The sequence below is a fragment of the Amblyomma americanum genome, chromosome 1, assembly GCF_052857255.1.
Source record: "Amblyomma americanum isolate KBUSLIRL-KWMA chromosome 1, ASM5285725v1, whole genome shotgun sequence".
Lineage (NCBI taxonomy): Eukaryota > Metazoa > Arthropoda > Arachnida > Ixodida > Ixodidae > Amblyomma > Amblyomma americanum.
Window position 1 is genome coordinate 427,090,186 of NC_135497.1, and position 6,000 is coordinate 427,096,185.

Sequence of the window (6,000 nt, forward strand, 5' to 3'; positions counted from 1 at the left end):
ACTTCTGCTGGCATTGATGATATTAATACAAAAATTCTCAAAAGCACAGTGATCCATTCAAGCAATATTCTCTTCCATATATTTCGTCAGTCGCTATCAACTGGTGAAATTCCATGGGATTGGAAAATTGGTAAAATTATCCCCATCTTCAAATCAGGTGATAAAACGAACGCGCAAAATTATCGCCCCATATCATTGACATCTGTCCCATGTAAGATCCTCGAACACATCATCGTATCAGCAGTGGCGCAGCATCTAGATAGTAATAATTTCTTTTTTTCTAACCAGCACGGGTTCAGGAAAGGCTTCTCTTGTGAGACTCAACTACTGGAATTTACTAACGAGCTACTACACAACATGAACGAGAACTTCCAAACAGACTGCATATTCTTAGATTTCTCAAAAGCATTCGACCGCGTTGCGCACTCACGCTTAATAGGTAAAATTACTTCCCTCAACCTAGACTCACTAACAACCTCATGGCTAAGGAATTTCTTGTCTTTTCGTAAACAGTTCACGGTTGTTAACGGCCACTCATCTCCGTTTAGCGATGTTCTATCTGGTGTTCCTCAAGGAAGCGTCCTGGGCCCGTTGCTGTTCCTGATTTACATTAATGATCTGCCATCTAGCATTACATCAACCATTCGCTTGTTCGCAGATGACTGCATAATTTACCGCAAAATCCGATCACCTGCAGACCTTCTTGCACTTCAAAGGGACCTCGATCATGTAACCGCTTGGTGTTCATCATGGCAAATGTCACTTAACACTGAAAAATGCAAGTTAATGACATTCAGCCGCAAAAAATCTAACTCTTCGTTCAATTACATGCTCGATAACAGCTTAGTCTCTCAGGTGTCTTCTTACAAATACCTCGGTGTCCATTTTTCATGTAACTTGTCCTGGTCCACTCATATACAGAAAATAACAGCTAAAGCATCCCGGACCTTAGGATACCTAAAACGGAATCTTCATGGAACTCCTGCGACTACCCGTAAGCTCGCCTATCAAACATTTGTTCGTCCGCAACTCGAGTATGCATCATCCATTTGGTCACCTCACCAGGCTTATTTAATTAACTCCCTTGAATCAGTCCAAAATCGTGCTGCGCGTTTCATCTCCAGAAACTATGACCGTCACTCAAGCGTCACAAACATTAAATTATCGCTCTCTCTTTGTACCTTGCAATCACGAAGATTAATTGCCCTAATCTGCTTATTTCACAAGATAGTCTATAGCACTAATCCTTCGACTCTCCCTCTTGCCCAACCTCACCGCACCTCGCGCCGTTTAAACAACCATCTCAGCTTCAAACGCCTTTCAGGTAAAACCGTTGCATTCAATTCATCCGCTTTGCCGCAGGCTATTGTTCACTGGAATGGTCTTCCGGAACACATCGTCAATATTCGTGATCCAGCTTCTTTTAGGACCGAAATAACAGCCATTTTTTCTAATTACTGACGCGTCAATAACTATTGTATAATGATGTTCTTACTGTTTAATGAGTACTAACAGTCAATCAGCATTATATAATCGTGTCATTCATGCTCCTGTTATTACCCCTATTTATGTAATCCCCCCCTCACACAATACTCCATGCTTGGAGCCTGTGAGGCAACGTGAATAAATTCATGTTGATGAGCTGATGTCATCAATATGAAAGGACCAAGTAACTTTGTTCGTGAGGGTTAATCCGAGGTATTTACAACTCTCTACCTACAAAATAGGACAGTTTCGAAGTGTATAACTATGAAGCCTGGGCTCTTTCTTTGTTACTTGTAACAATACAGTTTTCTCTTGCCTAATGTCCATACTCCAGCGCTCACACGAGTCCCCAATTGCTGCCACGGACTTTTGTAGTCACAGAAGGTCATGGTTGCTTACTTCCTCTTTGAAAATACAATCGTCGGCAAACAGCCTCACAAATACGGCCTTTTCAATAACATCCACTGTCACCTTGCGTCACTGGGTCATCTTGTGCTTGAATCGCTTAGCGATTGCTTGTATCCAGGTGCTCCAATCATGTATGTGAGCTCTGCAGGACTTGTGCCAGTCAAGTGCTGCACCGCGAAGTCACGTGATGGCGTTCAGCATTGTGAGACGTTCCATCCAGTTCCCGAGGGAGGCTACGCATTCGGCCTCTTCAAGCCACCCCGTCAGGCTCTCTCGCATGGTACCTTGAAAGGTGCGAATTGCTGTTGCCGTGTCTTCAGACAAATGCATTTAAAGTGGATGTGTTCTGTAGCAGAGCTTGGGCGAGTTGGCATTGCATTTCTGCAATCACACCGAGGATACCATTTGAAGAATAGGGACGTGTCCCGCTGTCTTCGTCTCTACATGGGTGGAGTCGTGGCTTATGTGTACAGCTAGGGCCGTAGTCACCGCTTGTTGTCTTGCTGGACTCTTCAAGCAGTAGTCGCGGGACATGTAGTGCTTCATTGGCTTGTTGATCTCGTCCGTGATCGTTGCTCACGTTCAATGCTTGAAGTAACGTGTGCAGCTGCACCCTGATGTCCTTTATTTTGTTCCGGAGGTCATCAACGGGGCTTCGTTCCACGTCCCTAGATGGCTGTGCCATGTTTAAAGATGTGAGACCAACAAAATGAAGCCTAGAACATTCTTTATCTGCCGATGCTACGTGTACTTCTTCGTCGCTATCTTCTGGATGTGCGCTGCTCCAGGGCACCAGCTCACGCTCACATTCTGATGGAGGCAAGAAACATAAGCACCCACGTGGACGAAATTTCGTCATATGTTAAATGTCTCAAGGTGGCCTAAATTAATCCCAGGCCGTTCGGTGTGGAATGCCTTTTGTGTGCTCTCACTTCTGTGCACTGCAGTCAACTAACATTTAACGAATCTGAGACAAATCCGCTCTCATCCCGACACTTTTGGATCCACATTTCGCCTTTGCGGTCTTCGCCTTGCTGCTGAGCTTCCGTAGTGCAATTCGTAGCCACAGCATGAGGAAAGCTTGGGTTAGCCGCATTTGCAGATCAGGGCAATGTGGAAAGCTGTATGCGAGTTTGCACGTGTCCAAGATAGCATTCGTAAGCGAGGAGAGGGAAACAGTTAAGGCCTCATGCTCGTGGTCACGGAAGACCTTATCGGCATGCTGCAGCAGGCTCACAACGTGACGTGAAGAACGAGTGAGGGGGCTCGGTTGTGAATGTGACTGATACGACTTCAGCTTTAAAAGCTGGTCGTTTTGCTCAACAGGCTCTGCTTCAAGACTATCCTTGCATGTGTTGCATAGCTTGTACTTCTTGGTCACGCTATGGGTGATGTACCCGGACACATAGACCAGCGACTCCATTTGCACCTCATCAAGGGGGGGGGGGAGCATCATCGTCAAAAAGGCTGCCGTCCAAGAGCTCATCTCCTGCTGCCTTCACACCGTTCTTCAAAGCTGCTTTTTTATTTCAAAAAAACTCAATAAGGTCTGCTGAGTCATCGATGTAATAGTTGCCCTTGGTGCTTGGTTTAAAGAACTGGCTCAGCATTATGAGCCTCAGAATCAGTTTAAACCCTAGTGGCCTCGGCACTGGGTCTCTCGAGCAAATGCAGGAGAAGAGGTTCTCCAGGGCATCCTGTGTCAGCCTGCACAACAGCACAAGCTTGAACTTGTGCACACTTAGAAGCTGGTGTTGAATGTGGAGTGCACTAGACGTTGTGAGGAGCACACCAGCTTGGACAGGCTTGAACATTTCCTTCGCGTTGCCGGCTTTTATGAAAACGTGTGCGAAAATCTCCATGAATTCCTTGAGAAAAACCACTGCCGCATCACGCGCATCCTGCTTGAAAAGGGTCATTGCAGTGCCGATATACCGTGATGTCATTAGTGTAAACCAACGGAACACACGTTCTACAAACCAAGCTGTGGTTAGAGCCTGAGATTGCAGGAGCCGAAGACTCACTAGGGTGCGCATAACAGCACCAACACTGGTTCAGAACTTCAACCGCAGATGCCACATTCATTTGGCAAAATGGTCAGGGTCCAGGTGTGCAGGATTCTGGTGAGAGGCCAACTTAAGGTCCCGTTCAGCGCCGATTACAGAAAGTTCCCTGGTGTGCTTCACAGACACCTGCGAGAAGCACAAAACAGATTTTAAACTATTTTAAACCTTGCCGTATTTTAAAAGACCTCAGCTCAAGCAGTGTCACAATATCCCAGTTACACTGCACAGTTAAATGTGATTTTCAACAAAACTGAAGTTTGAAGTAAAATGCAAGTTAATGTGGCATTAAATCATGCCCACTAAGTCCATCATTAGAGAATTAGGTTCCTCAATACAGAGTGCCAGCCTGATTACCCTGACTGTACGGGGCATAGAATGTATGGAATCTGTGCTTGCACCCAACTCGTCATTTGGAGCTCGTACTTGGTCACAATGGAAGCGGGCAGAAAGAATGACTGGCCCCTCACTAGGTGACCTCTTATGTTTTTAGAACATGTGGAGCATCAGCGAAGAAGTACAGCTGTCGACCACTGTTGGCTGCACACGGATGCCTGCACGACACCACGGGCTTGACTGAATGAGTTGCAGAGACCCTCCATCTCTTCCACGGTGCCTTGTTGCTGGGCCCCATGTCAGAAATCACAGCATCCACGTGACACCCAGCCGCTTCACACATTTCAATCACAGAAAACAAGAAATCTTTCAAAAAAGTGCCATCGATGGAGTCCCCTGCAACATAATGAAAGCAAAAAAATGTCAAATGGGTTGATGTTGATTTACTAAAGAAAAAAATGTACTAAGATGAGGCTTATGCTGGTTTAGATTGCACACAAGGCTGCAGTCTCGTTTTCAGTTGGTAATGGAAAGAGAAGTGGGCAGAGAAACTGATGACTGAGAGGCAATACAAAAAGTGTTAAAAACAAAGCAGCATTAAGAAAGAACAGCCGCACTACAAATATCTGGCATGGCACAGTTCTCCACGGAAGAAAGAAATTCACAGGAAAAACAACATTCAGCCACCACGGGCCCTCACATGCTGTTTCCCCTGAGCATAATGAAAGTACAGCAATCTTTATGGCGTCCTGAAAGTCCTGGAATGCTTCGGCAGCTACTATGTGGCACAAGTCCTAGATCAATGAAAAGAGAAATTTTTTCATGCCTGGTGAGGACTGTGAAAATCCCTTTAGTTTTTAAAAAAGCATACCTTGCAGCCTGAGTAGATTTGGGACATTAAACCCAATAAACCAACCAAACTTTAAAAAAAATTGGGTACTTCTCAGGCAGTTGCAGGGTTTCCCTTTCAGTAAACCTCTTAGTTCAAAAAAGCCCATTGGCATCATAACAGGCACAAATGCCAGCATCACGCTGGATTAATTTGCCTTCCACTGTGCGCATACAGGAATATTAAAAATCTTGTTGGCAATCACACTTTTTGTAGTGCAAATTTCGAGCTCAGCTGTTGAGGTATAATCTTCTTTGGAGTGATATCATCTCTTACTGTGGCAATTATGCCTTGGAATCAACCTGAAGGCAAAACAAAAACACAATGCAAATTAGAACAGGCTGTCGAGTATCTTGTTTTGAAATGCCCTACGAAGAGAAATTCCTACCCCTCGACACTTTCCAGTGAGGGTGACTGAATCTATGGCACTCACCTGCTAGCATACCACTGACGATTCCTTTGTGGCGTGCTGGGCCGCTTTCACATTCTGCGTTATCATACCAGCGAACCCCTCCCCGCCTCCCATTACAGTGCACACTCTCCTCGTTACAGCCTTCTTCAAGCCATCAGCTCTGGAATAGGAAGAGCTGGAAGGAGGGTACGAAAGACCTTGCCTCATGCCGCGTTGTTTCCTCGTTTGGTGCTCTCATCCTCCACTTCCTCCACATGCTTCTGTTGTACCTTCCTCCGCTTTCTTGCTCGCACTCTCTTCACAAAAACTTTCATTCATCCTCTGCTGCACTCCGCGTTAGCTCTCTTTCATCCTCCCATGTAACAATAGATTGCTCGCTCGGTTGCAGCGACACCAAATGCATGAAC

The 6,000-nt window shown here is 45.6% G+C and overlaps 1 pseudogene; it reads right to left on the reverse strand.

Annotated features, from left to right (window-relative positions):
* Positions 1 to 2,851: 2,851 nt before the first annotated feature.
* The window catches only part of LOC144124875 (uncharacterized), a 15,592-nt pseudogene continuing 12,443 nt past the window's right edge, over positions 2,852 to 6,000 (reverse strand).